General features: G+C 39.9%; 1 protein-coding gene across 32 annotated transcripts in view; it reads right to left on the bottom strand.

The window, feature by feature from the left end:
* Positions 1–25,483, bottom strand: part of SIPA1L1 (signal induced proliferation associated 1 like 1) — a 415,163-nt gene that overhangs the window by 247,932 nt on the left and 141,748 nt on the right. Inside the window, exon 1 of one of the 32 annotated variants that reach the window (XM_063697951.1) lies at positions 23,378–23,573. The exons of 30 other annotated variants lie outside the window; for them this stretch is intronic. The gene's annotated coding sequence lies outside the window, so the exon portion shown is untranslated. Of the gene's footprint in view, positions 1–23,377; positions 23,574–25,483 lie in introns of those variants that run through there. One more of the 32 variants, XM_063697947.1, reaches the window with a different exon arrangement.

Below are 25,483 nucleotides of genomic sequence, written 5' to 3'. Positions count from 1 at the left end.
AGGAAACTATTACACAAAGGTGTTGGTTAAGATGATAATCATTAAGACTACAAGAAAAGTGGTGCCCAGAAATAAATATAGGTTTTCCTACATCAAAATAAATGCTTAAGTAACACTGTTAAATCATGAAGAAAAAAAATATTGTCCTTCAAGGTTATTTTTTAATGAAATCAAAATAACTTATTACCACTTTGTTTCAATTTTAGTTGAAATTTTAGGCAATAATTTAACTATATCTATGCAAGCTCAATATATGTTCACTTCTCTGATAATTAAAAACTTAGCAATAACCTTCTCTACTCCAATCTTACCCTATTAACGTATCTGTTTAACACATTCTATGTAAACCTTAGACTTGTGTGTGATAAATGAGGCTTGAAAGAATCCCTCCATATTTTGATAACTGATTATTCACTTGCATAAATGAATAATGTTAAGTTGCAACATATGATAAACTGACTTCCAGCCCCGTGAGAGCTGCCACTAGTCTTACCTTTCTCATTTGTAGGTTTAATAACATTTACAAGCCTGTCCAACCCACAGCCCGCAGGCCACATGCAGCCCAGGACAGCTTTGAATGCAGCACAACACAAATTCATAAACTTTCTTAAAACATTATGAGATTTTTTGGCAATTTTTCTTTTTTTCTTTTTCTTTTTTTTTTTTTTAAGCTAATCAGCTATCATTAGTGTTAGTGTACTTTATGTGTGGCCTGAGACAATTCTTATTCTTCCAGTATGGCCCAGGGAAGCCAAAAGATTGGACATCCCTGATTTATGCAGTCTCCAGAGGAAAAATTCCTGACTCACCTAAATCGCACTGAAGAATATATCAATACAATGGTCTTATTACCTTAAAATTAACCTGTTAAATTTTCTTTCCATGTTCTCTAACCTTTCCTAGTCAAACTGGAAAATATCCAATAAAATTAGTGTAGAGAAACCAGACTCAATTCTATAACGAATAATCTCTCATCTTCTCACGAATTTCCTGGAAGTAATGAGTGTGGACTGAAGAAGCAGACATATAGCACACAGACTGGGTCCCAAGTTACAAGCACACTGACTTTATCTAGCTTCAAAGGCATACTGCCTTTCAGAGTCTAAAACAGAGCGATGTGCATCATAAGAGATAGCCTATCAGATCCCTAGGCCCCAAATGTACCAAAGGTCATTTTTCTAAAGGCAATGTCTATTTTTAAACGAATATAAGTTGGGTTCTAAATCTGACCTCCATTTAAATGATCAACTGGGGAGGAATGTCTGGCTGGACTCCTAAGCAGTTTAAGTTGCTTGTGGAATGGTCCAAACAAAGTTCATTTTATACACAACACACAAAGATTCTCTTAGCAGCAGGCGTCTTCCACAGAGGCAAGAACAGCAGCTGTGAACAAGGAGCCATCCTGCAGCTGAGGAGCCTGGAATTTACTTCTTCACATAACTGATAAAAGCAGGCCATTCTCCACTAAGATGGTTTGGGAAAACCAATTTCCGAGTGCTCAGTATAAAAGAATGAGCATATTTTATGAAAAACAGAGCATATTTTCAGTGGCGTGCAGAGTACATGAATACCATCCAGAAGAAGATGCCAACAAAAACCTACAGTATTTTCAAGCTTCCTCACAGTACTCTTCTCTTCACAAAGTACAAGTTCATAGCCTACACTGACCAAGAGTCTCAGTGACAATGAAGAAAGAGTTTTCTTTTGAATTTTGTGTTCAGAAACAGGAAAATAAAGGAAAACCATGAATTTCCTATTACAACATCTCTTAGAGATAATTATGGCATCAACTGATAATTTTGGAAATTTTCATCATTCTCAATTTTGAAGAAGCCTCAAAGCACTGGGAACTTTTACAGCTTTTTAAAAATTATTTTTCACGGGTACTACAACAGTGGTATAAGGTTGGCACTAGCATACTGTACTACTTGGGAAATTATGTCCTATCAATTTTAATATCCACATTTGAAAAATCACTTCCAGGACAGAGTGAAATGCTAAAACAAATACACCTCTGAAAACACATCTATAAACATAGAACTACATAAATTATATATATATTTTTTAAGCCAAAATAATAGTAATTCAGTAAACTCCATTTAATAAACTATTAATAATCAGTAATGAAAGTGAAAATAGCAGATGTGCCCATTTGTACATGTCACTAACAAGGTCTGCCTTCTCTCATTAGCCAGTAGTTCTGGCCCCCTCCACCACGCCTAAAGATAAACCAACACAGTAAGTCAGAGGGCAGAGCAAAGCCAGACATCTCCTTTTCTAGATATCTGAACAATCAGACTTTAAGATTCAAAAAGTATCGACCATGAGAAGTGAAAGCATAGCATCTGCATCAAAAGCCTTGATTCGTCATGGCACCTATACACTGAGGATGGGGTGTATGTGTATGTATCTGTCTGTCTCCCCCAGTTCCCTGGAAAATCCTAAAGGTAAAGACTACTCTTGTTCTCTTTTGCAGCTCTAGAACCCAGCATATAGCAGATATTCAAGTGTTAAATGACAACTTGAGCAAATGAATACAGATCTCCTACACTGAGTCTTCCAATGACAGATAATTATAGCTCTCAATTATGCCCTGGTATCTGCATGAGGTCCAGCTCATTCAATATAACAAAGCATGGTGGAAAACTGCTGTTCCTCACCTCATTCTTTACCTCTGGGATCCACAGATCTCACTTCCTCATGTACCCAAGAGCCGAGCAGAGTGAAAGTGGACACTGGAGAGCTCTAGGTAGTCTTCCTTTCTCCTCTTCCTGCTCACCCATGCACACTCATTGATTACATATTTAATGGGTACCTACCATGCCCTATACACCATTCACAGATGCCAGGAATAGCTCTAACACACCATAGCAACTGCCCTCCAAGAATTTATCACTGAGAAAAGCAGAGAAGTTACTGCAATGCAATGTGAAAAAATGATGGATATACAGAATGCATGCTTTCTATGAGAAGTCAGGCACTGTTTGGAGTATTTACAGGAACTATCTCATTTTCTCTGTATCACCACTGCTTAACTTCCTCTCTATGATGCGGTAGGCAGAGACCAGGGAACATTCAGTAGGAATACCTAAGCCACTAAACCAGCCAGGAGCACCTGAGCCACTAAACCAGTCAGAAGGTGATGGGGAGGGGAGGGAAAACAGCACGTACGTGAAAAGAAGGCTGAGCAGAAGACGTGAAACCTGAAGGATCAAAAGAAGTTTCCAGGTTGAAGAGGAGTAAGCAGAACTTTTCATGCAGAGAACTTATCAGGCAGAAAAATCCAGAGGGAAGAAAGACCACCGTGCCATCAGAAGATGATGGCAGAATTTGGTACTGAATCAGTGTAGCTACCTAAAGCAGTTCTTAACATGCTAGGGATAGAGCTTTCAAGAGTTCTATCTAAAGAAGGGCCTCTGTGAGAAAGAAAGACCGGATAATTTTACATAAATATTTCTAAAACATGCGCCTTTAGAAGAGGCATGAAAAAATTTATTAATTTGTAGCACATAATATCAATCCTGTTCTATTTTTAAACCCTGAATAATATTTATAGATTTAAAAGATTACTTATTGGAAAGTAATAATGGTGCAATAAGAATTTTACAAAAGCATAGAAATGACCTGGGAAATAATTTGTCCAAAGCTGAAATATTTCTTTAAAATACTCTTAAATAACAACCTTCACTCTAAATTTTGGCAAGATGGTTAGGCAGATTCATGACTTAAAAAATAAAAGCTGTATTTGATGGCAGAAAGTCAACTTTTTCAAACTCAGTTTCCACTCCGCTCCCCTTCTTCAGCAATAGAAGTATCATTTTATTTGGGCTGGCAAAGTGCCCATTTAAACACCACACTTGAGCCTCCCTTGAAGATAGCAGTGGCCAAGGAGTTTCAAGTAGAAGTCAATGGGTAGAGATTCCAGAAAGTCTCATTTGCCTGTTTTCCTTTCCCCTCCTCTTGCAGACAACTAGGCTGGAGCTCCTGTGGATTTGGGGACAAAGGCCTTACACCAAAAAGGCTGAAAGCCAGGAGCCTGTGTCCCTTCCTGATGACTTGATAGAAACACCACCCCAAGTGGTTTCCCCACAGAAAATCGAACCCTGTATAGTCAGATACCTGTTCCTACTAGTCAAACAGAAATTTCATTGCAGATGCTGGAGAATAGTTAAAGTACACATGGTAAGATTTGGCAAAAAACAGTTGCAAATACATTTAGGGTATTAAAAATATTTCATGATTCACTATCTTTTTCTGTCTAAATCACATATCCGTAAGATTATGAAACATCTTTTTAAATCAAAATAAATGTTTTCCAATGTTTTCTTTGGGCAGGAAAGACACCCAGTTCTTGAAACATCTGATCTACTCTGGGTGCTGAATTAGGGAGAGTGAGTAGGGCCAACAGAAAGATCTCTGGAGAGAGGGTGTATAGGCAATGTGGGGGGGGAAATGGAAGTTAAACATCAACAACAACAAATGTAAGCAATTTACAAAAGCTTCCTTGTGTTTTACAAGCCAGGTGAATTGTTAGATAAGAATCAATTTGGGGGTCTATGCCCTAAACCAGCAGTCCCCAATCTTTTTGGCACCAGAGACTACTTTTGTGGAAGACAATTTTTCCACACACTGGGGGCAGTAGGGAATGGTTTTAGGATGATTCAAGTATATTACATTTATCATGCACTTTATTTTTATTGTTATTACATTATAATACATAATAAAATAATTATACAACTCACCACAATGTAGAGTCAGTGGGAGCCCTAAGCAGGTTTTCCTGCAACTAGATGGTCCCATCTGGGGGTGATGGGAGACAGTGACAGATCATCGGGCATTAGATTCTCATAAGGAGCATATAACCTAGATCCCTCACATGCACAGTTCACAATAGGGTTTGCACTCCTATAAGAATCTAATGCCACCACTGATCTGACAAGAGGCGGAGCTCAGGTGGTAATGGGCAATGGGGAGCAGCTGTAAATACAGATGAAGCTTCACTTGCCTGCTCACTGCTCACCTCCTGCTACACAGCCCAGTTCCCAAGAGGCCATAGACTGGTACTGGTCCGTGGTCCGGGGGTTGGAGACCCCTTCTCTAAATGAATATCTGGTTGCCACTGCCCATCATCACAGTATTTCATGGACTTAACTGTAATAGCATTTTTCTGCTATTGATATCCTGTCATTTTATCTTTAAAAGGTAGAGCTGCTTTATGGCAACTCACCTCACAAGTGACACACATTTCATTTGGTTTTTGTGGAAACGTTATTGTACCTCTTTCTCTATTCCCACCCTCCAAAATAGCTAAAGGATCATGGGCAATGAATTACACTCATCTAAACATAGTAATTCCACAGGGCTGGGATGGAGTAAAGGGAGGGGAACTCCTGTCTTTGTGCAGAATCAGAAGTCTACTGACTGCAGAAGAGTCAGGATCATGTTCTCTACTCTAACTTAACTCTAAGCATAGGTTTTGTTTAAAGCTAGGAACAAAATCCAAATGGAGGCATTAAGCAAAGTAATTCCATTTCCATTTTTAGCTCTGTTCACTTTTTAAAACAAATGATTATTCCTCTCTATTTCAAATATTGGTTGCCAAACTAACAATAAGCCTACTGTCAAGTCTCTGCTATCTGACAACTGCTGAATTCCTACTGTATGGTAAGTTGTTACATAAACATCAGTTTTCTGGGATAGCAAAATGAGTATCATGTCCAGATTCAAACCTAGATTTCAATCCTGATTCTAATAATCACCAACTGCAGGTAAAACCTTGCAGATTAATTTCCCTCTCTCTGGCCCTAGTTCCTAAAAATCATAAAATGAAAATAATGCGGCCGGGCGCGGTGGCTCACGCCTGTAATCCCAGCACTTTGAGAGGCCGAGGCGGGTGGATCACGAGGTCAGGAGATCAAGACCATCCTGGCTAACACGGTGAAACCCCGTCTCTACTAAAAACACAAAAAATTAGCTGGGCGTGGTGGCGGGCGCCTGTAATCCCAGCTACTGGGAGGCTGAGGCAGGAGAATGGTGTGAACCCAGGAGGCGGAGCTTGCAGTGAGCCGAGATCGCGCCACTGCACTCCAGCCTGGGCGACAGAGCGAGACTCCGTCTCAAAAAAAAAAAAAAAAAAAAAGAAAATAATGCTTGGCCCTTCTGATACACTATGAAATCATTCCCCTTCTAACATTGTTGGAAAAATTAGTGCTAATGTATATAAAGAACCTAGCAAAATGTTTGACACATAATGGGCATTTTATAGTTATTAATACAATGCTAATTACTTAAAGGGTTTTAAATATTTAAGTAGCTAGATTACTTATTTCAGTATCAAAGATAAAAAACAAGAAAGTTCAAAAAGGAAAAAAAAAATGAGAAAGTTAAAAAAAAAAAGCTGTCCAACTAAAAGCTTCAAACAAAATAACAAATAAAATGAGAGGCAGAGTGACTTCTAAGCAACAGTGTCCTCTCAGCTGCTATGTGAAACACCTGTAGTGATGAGAACTCATGACCTCAAAGAGCAACTCCACCATTTATTCCAGGCTGCATTAAGACATACTGAGGATAGTGTCTATTATATGTGTCCGTTTCTGCAGCAGGCGAGAGGAACACAAATAATGAGGACACAGCCCCCTGCTTTTGAGGAATCCACAGCTTCCTCATATGAACAGACAAACATCGTACAGACATGAGCAACCAAAGAGGCGAACACAGGGTGCTATGGAGTGCACAGGTGGGGCATGCAGCCCAACCTAGCGATGTCAGAGGGAAGGAGTAAAATCTTACGGGTGACAGAGAGCATAGTGCATCAGAAGGGCCTAGTTCCAAGCAGGAAGTGATAGATGATATGGTTGAGCAAGGTTCCCATCACAAGGCTTGAAGGCCACATGAAGACTCCTGAACTTTCTCCAGTGAGCTGTGAGGAGCCTTGCAAATGTTTTAAGCAGGAGAGTGACATGGTTAGACATGCTTTTTGTACAGAAACTCTGGTGGCAATGCAGAAAATGAAATGGGTGCAGGGGTGGGATGGGATGGTAAATCAGTAGTCTAGGTGAGCAAGAATAAGGCTACAGAAACATAACTCAAATTTTAAACTTGCCCAAACTGTTAAAATTACAATAAAGCTGGGCCTCTCTTGATTTCTGCAGAGGTTTTATACAAATGTAGTCTCCCAACAATTATCAATGGCTCCAGAAGAATAGAATCAAGTGGTCTGGTTTTGAAGTCTCACAATGAATGCATGATACAATGTTGTAAGCAACACTGTACATGAAAGATGAATTAGGAGACATTTTCACAAAGAGCAATGTGCGCACAAAGAGCAAAGTGCAACTTCACCCTAAAATACCACAGAGCACGTTCCCCACTAGTTTCATGCTCAAATGCCTCTAATTATAATCATCTGTTATTAATAGAAAGAAAAACTGTACCCCAAACATCTACCATTTTTCTGCATGGTGTGGGTAAACTACCATCTAAAACAAATATTTAGATTTAGGTAAAGAATAAAATTCTAATAGCCCTCAAATTCTGACCACTTTTAAGACTTTTCCCTCCAAAGACTTGAATGTCTTTGGCCTGCAAGTATGAAGTCTCTTATCAAAAAGAGAGTAAAACAAATCTCTGGATATCATAAAGGATCATATCTGTGCTTAGCTGTCAGCTGAAATTGTTCGTAAAAAAGAAGAATACCACCCAAGTTGTCTGGCTGACTATGAGTTGGCTGCTGCCTGTGCATTCATACACACACAAAAATGTGTATAAACATGAACATCTAGGCACAAATATCCATCTGGACAGGATGTTAACACCATTCCTCAATTCCTTACGGGTCCTATTCTCTTCAGAAGTATAAAATCTACCAACTGGCTAAAAGCACTTCAGTTTGGGTGAGAGGGAGAGAAGATGGAGAGGAGTCAATTCTTTGAACCCAGACAAGGACTCATCTCCATAAGATCATTCAGAAAGCTTAAGAGGTTAAATACATCAGAGCCCTAATTCATCCCTATGAAAAAAGTACTAAATTCTTCTCTCCTCTCTAATCCTGTCTAAGTCTTTCTTTGGATTTGGTCCCCGGCACAGATTTAATGAGGCGCATTTCCACACACTTTGACTGAGAGAGATGTACTCAGGGAAAGAGTGGCAACAAAAAGTGGCTACTTATACCACACTGACTTGGGAAAAATTGGGAGAAGAAATGTTCTGGTGGCATAATGAATCCTGGAACTGGACTGTTCCCATTCTTTCCTTGGTTGAGATTGGGTAATCGCTAAACCCAGCACTTGATTTTGAAGCTTCTACACCTCTGGTCAAAATATCCTTCACTGTTTCATTTGGTCTTCCCAATCCCCTCCCTCTCAGTCTTTCACCCCATTTAACTAGGGGATCTTATAGCTAAAAGCTGAAGAGCAAAGGCTCTACAGCCAGACCCTGTAGATTTGAATCCTTAGCACTTACCTACTCTCTGTGCCTGTTTCCTCTCCTGCCCATCAGGACCAGCTTCCCAGGGTTCTCCTGAGGATGACACGGCATAACCTATGTGAGCTGCCCAGCACAGGGCCTGGCACAGAGCTCCATAAAGGGTCCCAATGGTCTCATTAGTCTTAAGTAACGAAAGCACAGCAAACACTTAGGAGGGCAGCGTTCAAGCCCTGTGACACTTGCCATTTTGTGGAAAATAAATACTAAAAGCATAAAAATACCAATCAGTTACCATTTTGATATATCTATAAAGAGATGTCATAGGATTATCCAACTATCTTCCATCTTTGTATTTTATTATCGTTTTCTATAATTAAAATGCCATGTGAGTTATTCTTAATTACCTTAAACTTCACCTTCCTAATTGTCTACTCCTATATCCTGCTGTGACTCCATTAACATGGCCTCCAGGGGTGGACTTCAAGAGATTTATGATCACCTACAGTTAGTTTCCCCCTCACTAATTTTTAATGGTTTTCTACTGATAAATAATGACTTAAAATAAATTAGCTAATTTTTAGACCACGTAGTTGTTTTCACTAGGAATCCACTGAACTATATTTGTTTTTCACCAGCTGTCTGGATAATTACACTTAGTCCATGTTTTTAAAAAGTCAGTAGAGAATGAATATGTTAATCATTAGCCTCTCTTTTTTGGGGGACTTTTTTTTTTTTTTGCTGTTGTTGTTGTTGTTTGTTTGTTTTACAGAAGGTCTGGCTATCACCCAGGCTAGAGTGCAACTGGTGTGCAATGGAGCCATCTCAGTTCACTGCAACCTCTGCCTCCCAGGCTGAAGCCATCCTCCCACCTCAGCCTCCCAAGTAGCTGGGATCAGAAGCATGCACTACCATGTCCGGCTGATTTTTGTATTTTTTGTAGAGATAGGGTTTTGCCATGTTGCCCAGGCTGGTCTCTGACTCGTGAGCTCAAGCTATCCACCCACCTCAGGTTCTCAAAGTGCTAGGGTTACAGGCGTGAGCCACCACTCCCAGCCTCGACTTCCCTATATTCTCTAATTCGCCTTAACTTATGCAAGGGGTTCAGAATGAAAACATCAAATCACATCTCAAAGGCAACTCAATAATTGGATATAAAAGACTTAAAATTAGACATTTTTTAAAGTAACAAAAGATGAGAACCACAAGGTAAACAGGATAGTGAATGACTACAGGTGTCCTGGGTGCATTTCTGCACCTAAAATCAAATAGCACTAAACGTAAATTTACATATGGTATTAAAATGCTCACTTTAAATTGTTAATTTTTTTAGTAGAGAGGAAAAGCAAGAAAAGAGTCCACTGTGATCCTAGCACAGAATTTCCACAAAACTGAAAGGTTTCTAGTTTGTTCTTGTATTTTACACAATATATATTAATTCAGCCAAGATAAAATGACCTTTGTTTCTTTGTTTGTTGTTTGTTTTGGAAACGGAGTCTTGCTCTGTCACCCAGGCTGAAAAGCAGTGGTGCAATCTTGGCTCACTTCAAACTCCGCCTCCTGGGTTCAAGTGATTCTCCTGCTTCAGCATCCCGAGTAGCTGGGATTACAGGCACCCACCACCAAGCCCAGCTAATTTTTGTATTTTTAGTAGAGACAGGGTCTCACCATGTTGGCCAGGCTGGTTTCAAACTCCTGACCTCAGGTGTTCCACCCAACTAGGCCTCTCGAAATGCTGGGATTACAGGCGTGAGCCACCGTGCACAGCCGACTTCTTTTTTTTTTTTTTTTTTAAGACTAAGAGAAACAGAATGTCTATTATTTTAAGATGTGTGCAATTAGTGAAAAACACTAGTCTGGCTGGGCACGGTGGCTCACGCCTGTAATCCCAACACTTTGGGAGGCCGAGGTGGGCAGATCACCTGAGGTGACTCAGGAGTTCAAGACTGGCCTGGCCAACATGGCAAAAACCCGTCTCTACTAAAAATACAAAAAAATTAGCTGGGCATGGTGGCAAACGCCTGTAATCCCAGCTACTTGGGAGGCTGAGGCAGGAGAATCACTTGAACCTGGGAGGTGGACGTTGCAGTGAGCCAAGATCACACAACTGCACTCTAGCCTGGGCAACAGAGCAAGACTCCGTCTCAAAAAAAAAACTAGTCTAAACTTTGTATTTAAAAACAAAGGAGGACTGCATGCAATGGCTCATGCCTGTAATCCCAGCATTTTTGGAGGCTGAGGCTGGAGGATCGCTTGAGCCCAGGAGTTCAAGATCATCCTGGACAATATAGTAAGGGCTTGTCTCCACTAAAAATAAAAATTAAAAAAAAAGAATTAGTCCAGCATGGTAGCATATGCCTGTAGTCCCAGCTACTAGGTAGGCTGAGACAAGAGGATACCTTTAGTATGGGAGGTCAGGGCTGCAGTAAACCATGTCACACCACGGCACTCCTGCCTGGGTGACACAGGGAGACCCTGTCTTAAAACAAAGCAAAGCAAAACAAAACAAAACGGGTTTAGACAGGTGTGTTGGTTCATGTCTGTAATCTCCTAACTTTGGGAGGCCCAGGCAGGAGGAATGCATGAGCTCAAGAGTTCAAGACCAGCGAGGGCAATATAGTGAGACCTTGTCTCTATTTAAAATAAAAAAAAAAAAATTAAAAAAAATTGGCCCCGCATCGTGGCACATGCCTGTAGTCCTAGCTACTCAAGAGGCTGAGGCAAGAGGATCGCTTGAACCCAGAAGGTCGAGGCTCCAGTTAGCTATAATTGTGCCACTAAACTCCAGCCTGGGTGACAGAGCAAGACCCTGTCTCTAGAAATGAATGAATGAATGAATACATACATACATACACACATACATACATACATACATACACACATACATACATACATACATACACACACACACACACACACACACACACACACACGGAAAAAGAGGGGTCCTGGTCCTGGGTAGGATGAAGGAAGGATACTCCATCTCATTTCTCTACTGAATGCAGTTATAATACCTGGAAAGATTATAAGCAGCTATTTGAGGGGTCTGAAAAGTAAACGATAGCAGGCTGATTAGGGAAGAAGAATGAATCTCAAGGTACTACCAAACTGGCAATGAGCTTCCCATTTTTTTCGTAAGAAATCACCAGCCTGGACTCAAGGCAGCTAGACACGGCATACCAGGATGTGGACAGAGGGAACAAACTGAGTTTTAGCTAGAGGAGCAGAAAAGGGAATTCCTAACCCTGGAGAGAATGGGGGAAACACTCCATTTTTCTTTCCTTTTTTTTTTTTTTAATTCTCTTGCTTCCCAATCCAAGGCAATTCCAAGGCGGTGGTGGACAGCGGGGACAACAGTCACATATACTCTGAGGGAAAAGAACCTTCCTCTCTGATCAGAGGAGCTATGATCTCAAGATGTAGGAGCAAACATCTGCTGCTTTTTTCCTCTGTCTTTCTGCCTCTTGGCCCGAAATGCAAGCAGTCACAGGAAGTACACTGTCCTATTCTAATGTCTCATCTCTGTGGCTGGAAAAGTAAAAAGGGGAACCCCAGGGAAGGAGGAAGTCATGGAGAAATCGACTTACACAAATATAACCAATTGATTCTTGGTAAAGGTACAATGGCAATTCAATGGAGAAAGATTGTCTTTTCAACAAAGGTGCTGGAATAATTAGACATCCATATCTAAAAAAGGAAACCTGACCTAAAACAGATCTTACACAAATATTAATTCAAAATAAATCATATATATCTAAATGTAAAACTATAAAACTTTTAAGAGAAAACATAAAATCTTTATAACCTTTAGTTAGTCAAAGAGTTTTTGGAAATCACCCCCACTGTACTTTTAAAAAAATGATAAACTATACTTCTTCAAAATTAGAGAAATTTTGTTCAGAGAAATACACTATTAAGCAAATGAAAAAATAAGGTATAGACTTGGAAAAAAATTTGCAAACCACATATGCAACAAATAATTTGTATCCAGAATACATAAAAACAAAATAAAACTGAAAACTCAACCAAGAAATAACCCAATTTAAAAAGTGGTTATTTAAAACCTTGAACAGATGCTTCATCAAAAAAGATATACAAATGGCAAGTAAGCATATGAAAAAATGTTCAACCTCATTAGCCACTAGAGAAATGCAGGTTAACACCATAATGAGACACCACTACACATCCATCCAAATGGGTAAAATAAAAAATACTGATAATACCTTGATAACAGGAAATGCTGTCAAGGATGCCATGCATCTGAAACTTTTATACATTGCTGGTGTAAATGGTAAATGACACAAATACTCTGGAAAATAATTTCAAAGTTCCTCAGAAAGTTAAACATACCCCTACCATGTAATCCAGCAATCCCACTCCTGGGAATTTACCCAAGGGAAAGGAAAGCCTATGTTCACACAAACACTAAAACACAAATGTTCACAGTAGCTTTTTTTTTTTTAATACCTCCAAAGTAGAACAAACCAAATGTCCTTCAATGGGACACTGGATAAATAAATTGCAGTACCTTCATACAAAGGGATTCTACTCAGCTATTAAAAGGAACCAAGTATCTATACTATCCACAACAAACTGCATGAACCTCCAAGGCATTATATTCAGGGAAAGAAGTCAGCTTCAAAAGATGATCTAGGTCCTAGCACTTTGGGAGGCCGAGGTGGGTGGATCATTTGAGCCCAGGAATTGGAGACCAGCCTGGGCAAAATGGCGAGACCCCATCTGTTAAAATAATTAATTAATTAATTAATTAATTAGAGATGGTCTGCTCTATACTTCCACATAAATGACACCATCCCAGACAGAACACTATCGGAGACCAGCCTGGGCAACACAGTGAGACCCGCGTTTTTGTTTTTGTTTTTGTTTTTGTTTTTGTTTCCTACAGAGAGAAAACTATGGAGATGGGGAACAGATCAGTGTTAGACAGGAGGTAGAGGTGGGGAGACAGTGTAACATAAAAGAACTTTTTTGTTCTTGTTTTAAAGAGTCTTGCTCTGTCGCCCAGGCTGGAGTGCAGTAGCACCATCTCAGCTCACTGCAACCTCCACCTCCCAGGTTCAAGCAACTCTCCTGCCTCAGCCTCCTGAGTAGCTGAGATTACAGGTGTGCACCACCACACCTGGATAATTTTTGTATTTTTAGAGATGGGGTTTCACCATGTTGGCCAGGCTGGTCTCAAACTCCTGACCTCAAATGATCCACCTGCCTCGGCCTCCCAAAGTGCTGGGATTATAGGCGTGAGCCACTATGCCTGGCCCACAAAGAAACTTTTTGAGTGGGGTAGAAGAGTTATGGGGTAGTTACACAAGTCTATATGTGTTTAGATTGATACCATCCTGGCTAACACCGTGAGAACCCGTCTCTCTTAAAAAAAAAATACAAAAAATTAGCCGGGCATGGTGGCAGGTGCCTGTAGTCCCAGCTACTTGGGAGGCTGAGGCAGGGGAATGGTGTGAACCCGTGAGGCAGAGCTTGCAGTGAGCTGAGATCACACCACTGCACTCCAGCCTGGGCGACAGATCTAGACTCCATCTCAAAAAATAAATAAATAAATAAATAAATAAATAAACGAACAAATTGACAGATTTGTTATTCGGAGGCACAAAAAAGTTTTAAAAAAACATAAAAATACCTCAAATTTACAAAAACATATTTTATGGCTAACGTACATAAATATGGTACTGAAAACTGCCACAGAAATGAGTTTTAAAGATAATGGAACAATGTAGTATTGTTATTTAAACCAGTGTACTTATAAAATATTTTTAGAGATACCACAAAACCATTTCTTTCCAAAGTTAACTGTTCAGCCACAAAAATATGACTGTTTAACAGCAAGAACACTAATGTTCAACAGAGCCAGACAGTTCTTGCCATTTGGCTTCTGGCTTTTGAGACGGTGATGTTACAAAGCAGGTGAAACATCCGGGAAACAGATGCGTGAACTCGGAATCATCCAAAATTTGTCCACTACAGTCCAGGCCCATCTCTATCCCCACCGGGTTATACATACCTCCTCCATTTCCTCAACAGGAAGCACCCAATACACATACAGTTTGTTTTAAAACTTGAAGACTGTGTATACAAAAGGAAAAGGTCACGGAAACCAGTTTCAGCCGGAGCATCTGCACTGTGTCATCAAGACCACCACAACTGCGGTGCCTCTACAACGTGCCCAAATTTGACCTACCTCACTGTAAACCTCCTGCTAGAAATGATGCTTTCCTCAATGGAGTAAATGAAAGTGAGGAACAGCTCTCAATTACACTGTTAAACAAAAATGATCCAGCCTTGGTTCAAAATGCTATGATAAAATAATTTCTTAACACTGCACTCTCTCTGTCCAAATACTATTAGTCTTCCACTGGAGGCATTTTAGCCTTTTTCAAGGAAACACAATAATAACCATTAAAAGGGCAGTCTGGATGTTGCCCTCATTCCACTTTCACCGACTGCGCCTTCCCTTTTTCAGCTGTGTCCTATGTACGTAACTCTGGCCATTCAATTCATAAAATAACCACAGATGTGTTACATTGGAAGACATTTTGAAAGCAGAATTTTTGTTTTAATGGAGAAGCTACAGATAATTTTTTTCTTTCTAATTTTCTCTATTTTTCAAATGTTCCCAATATTGAAACATCAAGATAGGTGAAGAATTCCCTTTCCTCTACTCCTGACATAATTTGCCAAAAATTATGACAGTGACTTGTATTGGTTTTCAAATACAAGGAAAAATCCTACTGTTTGAAGGTATTACCTAATCCCCCACCACCATCATCACAAAGAGGAGGAGGGGAAGAGATACACTAAACTTTCCAACAACATTGTTCTCACCAATTAATAAAAAAAAATCAGTTACAAACATAAGGCAAGTCTGGTTATTTCTAAATGGGAGAGACTGCTTCTTGATGTGTTTAGCTTGCTGGAGAACAGTATGCAGGAACAGATAAGCATTTAACAAACCTGCTTTTATTACAATATTTCAAGCCTGAAGTATATGCTATAGCATTCTTTAAAGACTAGTATTTCTTGGTGTTCTGTCAGACATGTACTTAAAAATAATCACCTGGTTACACATGACCAAACCTTGGCTCACATGCACAAGGAACACTGTTTTTTATTACATGTCAACAATGAACAGGGATGTCAAGCGACACCTTCACAGCAGTGCTTTCCCTTCTGTTGCCTAAGATGCTATTATTTCTATTAGTCTGAGTGGCCAGCAAAGACATTCTACATTCAAAAGAAAATTGACAGTCAGAATTTCACACATGCACACACACCTACACACACGAAATGTTCTTAAGAAAACTCATTCATTTTACATGATTTACAGCCTGAAATTTAAGAGTTTTTTTTCAGGCTGGAATATATTAGCAATGCCTACTGGCAAAAATGCAAGTTAGAAAATCAGAATTAAGAATCAACTATAAATAGCCAAATGAAGAGACGAAAAACTGGAAGCTATTATGTGAAGCCCGAAGATACCAATCAGGGGAGGGATTCTGATGGGTCCTACGTACTGATAGGAGGGACTGATCAGCAGTGTGGTGCACAGCAGAGATGTCCTCACCTGAACAATGACAAGGCTGAACTGAGATTACTCCACAAATCCCTCACAACTAAATAATTCCCATTCTATAATTTTGGCACAAGATTGAGACCTTTTTATATTGTGATCTCCTTATAGGTTTTGTCTTCTTTATCACCCTGGCATGGTGCCTGGACCTAAGAGATACTCAAACAGCTGCAGAATAGAATGAATTAGAAAAGAAAGTCAATTACATGCAAAGGACGGTTTCTCCCAGTGGGCATTATCCACTGGTCCACTGAAGCACTCAGCACACTCCCAGTTGGCCAACAGCAGAATCACCATCAGTTTGGAGGATTTTTGTAAGCGCCTGACAATTCCATGTAAAATAACTAAATTTTCTTAGACAAAATTCACTTTCCAGCTAACTTCATAGTTGATCATAGCTTGTACTGGGAGAAGTCTCAGCTCTGCCAACTATTTACGGCTCATTTGTATTTGTATTATCTACGTTACCTTCAACCCATAATTCTCTGTAGGAATCTTTATAAGCCAAGTGTCAATTTTGCAGCTGTTGCTTTAATTAAAACTGGTTAACATAATCTGTAAGTCTGATGAGTAAATGTAGCATGTCACAACAGGCTGAAAGCAAACAAGGGAATGCAGGACCCTTTGCACTACGGCAGTTCCACATAATCCCAGGATAGCTGCATTCAAAATAGGACACTTGTCATCTGACAGATGACATGAGCAAGGTTCCCAGTTTCAATCAAATATTAAATATTAGTACATTTTAGCTTATTTCTTAGAACAGCTTAATGACAGCTCTAATATTTTCTTCCTGTCCTTCAGCAAATGCACTTATTTGGAAAACATAGTTCTAGACTCCTTCTGAGAACATTTCTGTTCTCAAGTTATTTTTCTCCCATCACTTTGACCACATCACCCAAATCCTTCCTCAGCATTTTTAAAGTACCATTATATAAAAGAGAAAGCCCAGAATGATCTTCCTGTTTCGAAGACAGACTTACATCTCATCCAGTTTAACCTTTTATTTTCTATCCATGAGTAGTTCCACATATAGGATTTTTAAGGCAGATCCCCACTACTCCTCCTTTTCGCACCTAACTTTACGGAAGAGAAAACCAAAGAGCAGTGCTAGAAATGAAAAGACCAATAAATTTGGATCAGAAAATCTGGGCTCAAATTCTGCCAGTACTAGCTGTGTAAAAAGGGATTGGGGAACAAACCTTTCTGAGACTATTTCTAAACTCAGGAAAATTCTACTTTGTTTCACTGTCTTGGTTATTACAAAGAGTAATAACTATTATAAATGATGAATAATGATTATGAAGATTAAAAGTAATTTTATTTCTAGACTTACAGTTATATATTATGTTATAATTATTGTACAGATAAAAGCAATTTTATTTTTATAGGTACATTTAATTAAATAAAGGTAATTTTGTTTATATCTTAGTACACTTACATATGAAAGCTGAAAGTAATGTGTACTGTTTTCATTCATGGTCTCTCTTAGTCATTCTATGAAGCACCAACACTCAACAGCAACCACATTTAAAAAGCCTCTCTTTAAAGTTTCATGTCATCCATTATTATAATACAATTATCATGTAATTAGAGAAATAACACCCATTTTAAGTGGAAAATTAAGCCAGGTGCTGTGGCTAACACCTATAGTCCCAGCTACTCAGAAAGCTAAGGTGGGACGATCGTTTGAGCCCAGGAGTGTGAGGCTTCGGTGAGCTGTGATCACACTACTGCACTCCAGCCTGGGTGACCAAGTAAGACCCTGCCTTTTTTTTTTTTTTTTTTTTTTTTTTTTAAGTTTCCATAGAATAAAGTCCCAGAAGTAATATTAGCAAGACAACCATTTTTAGGGCTCTTGGCACATACTAGATGATTATTTTTTACAAAGTTCATATAGTAAAAACTCACTTAACCAAGATAATAGGAAACTTGGTTTGGAAACTGAGAAACACTATATATCTCAGACACTTTATTTAAACTGAACATGTTATACATTCATTAACCAACTTTGTAATGTAAGGACAAGGCCTTTTCTAAGAATAATCAGTCCCCTGAATGACTGTTAGTCTAGTCATTCTTATACAAACCACCCAAAAAAGCATCATGACAACTTTCAATTTCCCTTTTTATTAGAGTACAGCACAAACTCAAAGCTCTCAAGAAGCAATCTGAGAATGCTTAGAGTAGTTTAATTATTCCCCCCAATCTTTTATAGTCATCATGACCACATGTAACATATTATAACAGCAGCTTTGAGTTTGTGGTTTTTTGGATTTTTTTTTTTTAGGCTTGCCTTTGGAAGCTTTCCAAAGTATTTAACATATTTTTGTAGAAAAATAATACTGATTTAATCAGATAACATAACATTTTAATTACGCAATTACAACAAGTCCTACTGACCAAAACAGGGTTTGCTACAAACAAAACTGACTCTTGATCAATATTCAAGTCAACCAGCTGACACAGAAGGACATGAGAGTCTAGACGGAGGCTGCCTGACCCAAAGCAGTGAGGGTGGTGGGCATTCATGCACTTCGCAGGAGGAGGTGGTCCCTGAAGAGTGCTCTCATCTCTCAGCACCTGGCACTTAGCATTATTTTAAAAGATATTTATTAACCCTTACGTGTATGAAGGTGCGATACAAACACAAGAGGCCCTGAACTGCTTCTACCTTCCTCCTCTACTCAACCTCCAAATGTTGGGCCCCAGGGCTTGGAGTCAGGTAGGCCTGGTCTCTAGCACTCCTATCTTTTCCATCTAAATTCAATAATTAGCTGACCTCACCCAGTCCCAAAGATTTAAATGCCATCCAGAGACTGAAGACTTTGAAATGTAAAACTCTAGATAACATCTCTCCCAAGCATGTCAAACTTAACAGAATGTGGATCATCCAACTCCCAACCTGTTCTGTCCACCAGACCAATAACCACTACTACCATCCACACAGCCACTCAGGCCAAATGAGTAAGTTGTCCTTGGCTTTCCCATTTGTAACTCCATATCCAATCTAACAGTAATTCCTGTCACCTCTCTCTGTTTGTTTCCCTGTCTTCTGTCCTTAAAATGTAAGCATCTAGAGGGAAAGGACCCTGTCTTGTTCAAGGATGTGCCTCCAGCCCCCAAGGCAGTCCCTGACACACAGCAAGTCCTTAACTCACACTTTTTTCCCCCAAGACAGAGTCTTGCTTTGTTGCCCAGGCTGAAGTGCAGTGGTACAATCTCAGCTCACCGCAATCTCCGCCTCTTGGGTTCAAGCAGTTTTCCTGCCTCAGCCTCCCGAGAAGCTGGGATTACAGGCACATGCCACCACGCCCGACTAATTTTTGTATTCTTAGTAGAGACAGAGTTTCACCATGTTGGCCAGGCTGGTCTAGAACTCTTGATCTCGTGATCTCCCTGCCTCAGCCTCCCAAAGTCCTGGGATTACAGGCATGAGCCAATGCACCTGGCCCAATTCACACTATTAAGTGGAAAACACTCCTAAAAAAACCTCTGAGGCCAGGTGCGGAGGCTCACGCCTGTAATTCCAGCACTTTGGGAGACCCAGGTGGGTGGATCACAAAGTCAGGAGATAGAGACCATCTTGGCTAATACAGTGAAAACCCGTCTCTATTAAAAAAAATACAAAAAATTTGCTGGGTGTGGTGGTGGGCGCCTGTAGTCCCAGCTACTCGGGAGGCTGAGGCAGGAGAATGGCGTGAACCCAGGAGGCGGACCTTGCAGCAAGCCGTGATCAAGCCACTGCACTCCAGCCTGGGCAACAGAGCAAGATTCCATCCTAAAAAACAAAACAAAACAAAATAAAACAAAACAAAAAAAACTCTGAGTCCTCTGGGAAGTTTTCCATATATAATTAGAAGAGTAGGAGAAAATTTTCCAACCCCTATATTAAACTACATAATAGTCACAGCTTGGGAATAGACTACTGCCCCAACACTCTCATTTTATAAATATGGGCCCTAAGGTACAGAAAGTTTACATCATTTACCCCAGATGATGAGAACCCAGAGCTCCTAATGCAAACATCCGATGACCTACAAGCAGCTCCGCCAGGTGATCACCCACTAAGTCCCCACTCCCTTTGTTATATACAACTCTTGCAAGTAGTTGGAAAACTGGATTAAATTAACATTAGATATGTATATTTTCTCACTGGGGGCATGTAAGAAATCATTCTGCAGGTGGCTTCTTGCAATGCCCCCAGTTACACAGTCACTTAAAAAGTTTGGGCGCTGCTGAAATGTCAGATAGCAATTCACACAGACAGGAATTAAAAGTGAGGTTGTCCAGATTCAAAATCCCAAAGTCACTACAGCAAGCTATTGCTGCTAACTTTGCTTCTTTCTTTTACAAACGTGTCCGTATCAGGATCTACTATAAATTTCTAGTACAGAGAGAGAAAGTAGCTGGGTGGCTGTAATTTGGTAACTGTCATCCAGTTTCACATTTACATTCAAAGGTTCTTCATAATATAAGGCCCTACCCAAAAGCTCCCCACTTGGTGTGAAGAAATGTTACCTTACAGATTTAATCATTTCCCTGTCTCAATCTGAATACCCAAGTATTTACAAAGCTCCTAGAATTTCTTCATCAAGCTCCCTTGACACAGGTAAAGGGTCTGCCAAGCACCACCAGCCCCAACCCGAACTAATGCTGCTGCCCCAGGCTCAGGACTGGCCAGGCTGCAGAAGTCAGAGTCAGGTCTCCCTTCAGTTCCCATCCCACTCACATGACCACACCATCCTCCTGGTTATGACGGAGCATGACTTATGAATTATCCAACGCTTGATCAAAGTTCTGCCTCATGTTTGTTTTTATTGGAAACAACTAATAAGCACTTGAAAAGCAACAAAATAGTTTTTCCACAAACGTCACTTTACTCCTCATAAACATTGCCCTATGAGGTATACAGCAACATCACCTTCCTCATTTTTCACATGAGAATATGGATGAAAGGGGGACCAATCCCACACTGTAGTAAAGTCCAGACCTGCACCAAAGTCCTCCAGAACAAAACCCTTGCTCTTTTGCCCACACTAACAGCATGCACATTAGATATCTTTGCTACGATGAGCAGAGAGAGCAGCATTCTGTTCACTCACTCATTCATTCCAGCTCTATACTGCTTTGATTTTTTTTTTATTTTTTGCACTTGGGGATGGGTTAAGAAACACAAAGCTTTTGACCTCTAGGAGGGTCATAATGTGGGGGAAGGGGATGACAGGACAAACACATAACAGGTAAAACAAAAATAATAATGCAAGGAAAACAGTGTTGCCCTCTCACATCTGTACTGCACTTCACAGCATGTAGAGTTTTCATGTGGATCTAGCAACCCCTCACCTCATCCCCGAATAATAACTAAGCACTAAAGTGATGCTGGGGATGCTGGGGCTTGGTTTAGGTGGCTGGGGAAGTTATCTTGGAGGTGAGACTCCAGTGGACTCTGCGGATGGGTAAGGTCTCAGAGAGGTTGGGGAAGTTATCTTGGAGGTGAGACTCCAGTGGACTCTGCAGATTGGTAAGGTCTCAGAGAGGTTGAGGTTAAGAAGAGAGCATTCCAGACCATTCCAAAATCAGCACATAACACAAACGGCTTGAAAATGGAAAAAGACTTAGAAAGTAAGGGAACTGGGCTGGAGTACTTGCTTTTCTAGTGTGGTATAATAAGAGCTACAGAAGAAAACAAGGGAGATTGTTAACCAGGGCTTAGAACTCATCCAAAATGAATGACTAGGCCTACAAGAGAACAAAGAACATAACAAGCTCGTTTTCATCATGTGTTTCTCCCAGATACAAAGCTGAGACTTTTCATGATGGGTTTTTATATAGCTCCTGTCCTCCAAGATGAAAATTCACCATTTATACTTCTTCATTCTGTTTTTACTGCAAAAGATTAAGATCTTTTTACTTACACATCGCTATAATTCTTTGAATTGTATGTGACATGGTTTGGATATGTGACCCTGTCCCAATCTCATGAGACCACACTAGAAAGCAAGTACTCCAGCCCAGTGTTAAGAGGTGGGGCCTGGTGGGAGGTGTTTGGATCATGGGGGCTTAAAACCCATGAGTGGCTTAAAACCATCCCCTTGTAGTGAGTAGGCTCTCATCTGTTTTTTTCCCAAGTGTGTGGCACCCATCCCTGCCAATCTCTCTCTTGCTCTCATTCTCACCATGTGAGAAACCACCACCCCATCTTTGCCTTCCACCATGATTGTAAGCTTCCTGAGGCCTCCCCAGAAGCTGGGCAGATGCCAGCACCATGCTTGTACAGCGTGCAGAACTGTAAGCCAATTAAACCTCTTTTCTTTATAAATTAACCAGTCTCAGGTATTTCTTTATAGCAACGCAAGAATGAACTAACAGTATCTATCTCCATTTGGGTACTTATTTAAATATGGCTCTAGCTTTCAAAGTAGAGACAATGCCTTTTCTTTCTTCTGTCTGCCTTAGAGAGTCTAGAACAATACTCAAGAAAGTTACTCTACGAAAGTCATTGACAGATCAGGAAATAAAAGACCCAATTTTTAAAAACTGCAACTGATTATAGGAGAAGCCCCTGTAACAGACAGACACACACACACATACACACCCCTCTAACTGCTTTTCCCCTTTATGGTTTTACTCATTTGTCCTTACTATGTGCCAGGCATTGTTTTAAGCATTTTATGTATACTTTCCCAAGGTCACAATGCTGGTAAATGATAGAAGCCAAGACTTTTTTTTTCTTTTTTTTTTTTTTTTTAAGAGATGGGGGTCTAGTTATGTTTGCCAGGTTGGTCCTGAACTGCTGGCCTCAAGCAATCCTCCCACCTCATCCTCCCAGAGGGCTAGGATAACAGGCATAAGCCACCATGCCCAGTCAAGATTTGAATCCAGACAGTCTGGTGCCAGAGGTATGCACTAAACCTCTAGGCATGACATTGTCTCTCAAAATGACTCATTATACTTAAAAACATAAGGGACAATTTTTGCTTCTTCGGTTTTTAAGCTGTGGCACCAATCACATACTTTTTTGAAAACTGGGCACAATGCAAACCACAATTATGTTTTTAAATTACAAAAAAAATACTCCAAGATTTTAATAGGCTTCTACATAATGCTTAGATTTGGGCTTTGCATGTTGTTTTTATTAGAAAGTGCATCTGCTCTTGGCATTAAGCACGACAAAATTAGCTATTTTATGATTACACAATAAGAATGTAAGTATCATCTCATCAAACAAATAGTGAATGACGAATGCTTCTTCTTGGAGAAATTTCTTTTTAAACATATTAATGTATAAATAGATAGGCAAATATTACTTGATTCAAATAACCTGATATCTACAAAGACAAGAGAGTTCTTTACCTGTAAATAGTCAACATTCACTTGAACGACAAAGAATCCAACGGTGCATTTGTAAATATCCAAACACATACAATGTTGGCTCACAGAATTCCCCAGCGACAGTAATTAATGCTGACATAAATCTGGACACTAAAATGGCAATGGAATTGCTTTCACATGACAATTCAAAGTGTTGTTCCAAGCAGGCAGGAAAATTTCTCTCTAGAAATGTTGAAAACTGTGTCTGAGTTATGAGATAAAATAGTTTGCATTATATCCCTAAAATCATTTAAATACTACATCTATTAATGACTAATTTATAGATCAAAAGCACTCACATAACATGCCCAAATTCAATTAAATGGAGAGAACTACTATGGAAGAGAAAATTATTATCAAAATAAACCGAAAGAACAAATAACTAATGCCATTACATTGGTTCTGTGCACAATAAAAAATAGTTTATTAAAAGATAACTGGTCAATGTGCTTAAGACCATGAACATCCATTTTAGTGAGAAATAGTGGCAAACCCTAAACACAATAAATACTACTTAAGAAAATGTATTTAGTTCATAATGCATACAAATCTCCACTTTAGGTACCATTTTGGGGTTAAAAAATATAATGCTGTTATGAGGACACAATTAGAACACAGTGAATTTTATTACTGGTTTTTTTTTTTTTTCAGTATGGCTCTATTAATGCCTGTTGTTTATCTACACAAATACAGAGCAGCCTGGGAACTGTCCTAGTTTCTTTGAGAGTTATCAACTGAAGCTAATGTTTCCTTAGAGAACTCCACTTTGAAAGGGTACTATGAACCTGGCCAGTTTTCATTGCTGTTTAGACAGACACAAGCACCATTTGCAGTGTGGGCAACACCACCTCTTAGATGCAATCCGCCTGTCTTCAAGTGAGTCTCCCAGTAGTCCTCACTGTGTTCGTTTGCTCTGCCAAAAATAAACAACAGCCTTTCCCCTAGTAAACAGCAGGTAGGAATGGGTTTAATCATAAATTCTAGTGGATGGCAGTCCAGTAACAAAGCAGAGCTCTCTTTGGTGGTAGCATTAGCTTCTTTCTGCCCTGCTCAAAACACCCCTAAAGTACACTGACTTGGACATGATCTCATTCAATATATGAAGCCCTGTGATGGTTAATACTGAGTGTCAACTTGATTGGATTGAAGGATGTGAAGTATTGATCCTGGGTGTGTCTGTGAGGGTGTTGCCAAAAAAGATTAACATTTGAGTCAGTGGGCTATGGAAGGCAGGCCCACCTTTAATCTGGTGGGCACAATCTAATCAGCTGTCAGTGAATATAAGCAGGCAGAAGAATGTGAAAAGGCGAGACTGGCCTAGCCTCCCAGCCTACATCTTTCTCCCATGCTGGATGCTTCCTGCCCTTGAACTTCGGACTCCAACTTCTTCAGTTTTGGGACTCGGACTGGCTCTCCTTGCTCCTCAAGCTTGCAGACAGCCTATTGTGGAAACTTGTGATCGTGTAAGTTAATACTTAATAAACTCCCCTTAGTTCTGTCCCTCTAGAGAACCCTAATACAGATTTTGGTACCAAGAGTGGTTCTAAAGAAACAGAATGTTAAGGATGGAGTTCTTTCATTGGTTTCGGGGTTTCTGGAGTTGGCTGCTTAATAAGAAAATGCTAAGGACTCTACTTCTAATAGTACGGATAACACTGAGAGTCCTTGGCACGAACTGTTTAGAGTTATGCAAAATAAATGCATTTGACACTACTGATTCACCACTGTGAGCAGCAAGGAGTTTGGTGACTACATAATACCATACATATGTGGAGAACCAAGGAACATAATGAAGCTGGTTGGTTGCTCCTAAGTTCAGTGGACAAAGTGATGAAGGAAAATGATGAACTCAGGGATTCTGTCTCCTGGCTTCAGAAGCAGATACTGAGCCTCAAATCTGCTAAGATTGCCCTGAGTGAGAGTCTTATCTGCTGTAGAGAAAGAGCTGAAATTGTGGAAAACAGACACAAGCTCTTATCATGTAAATGGCTGACCTGCATCAAAAGTTGCACACACAGCCTCATCAGGTGTCTACCGTTACAGTCAGGGCACTGATTGGAAAAGAATGGGACCCTGCAACTTGGAATG

Source organism: Gorilla gorilla, chromosome 15, assembly GCF_029281585.2.
Source record: "Gorilla gorilla gorilla isolate KB3781 chromosome 15, NHGRI_mGorGor1-v2.1_pri, whole genome shotgun sequence".
Taxonomy (NCBI): Eukaryota; Metazoa; Chordata; class Mammalia; order Primates; family Hominidae; genus Gorilla; species Gorilla gorilla.
This window is presented reverse-complemented; position numbering and strand designations above follow the sequence as displayed.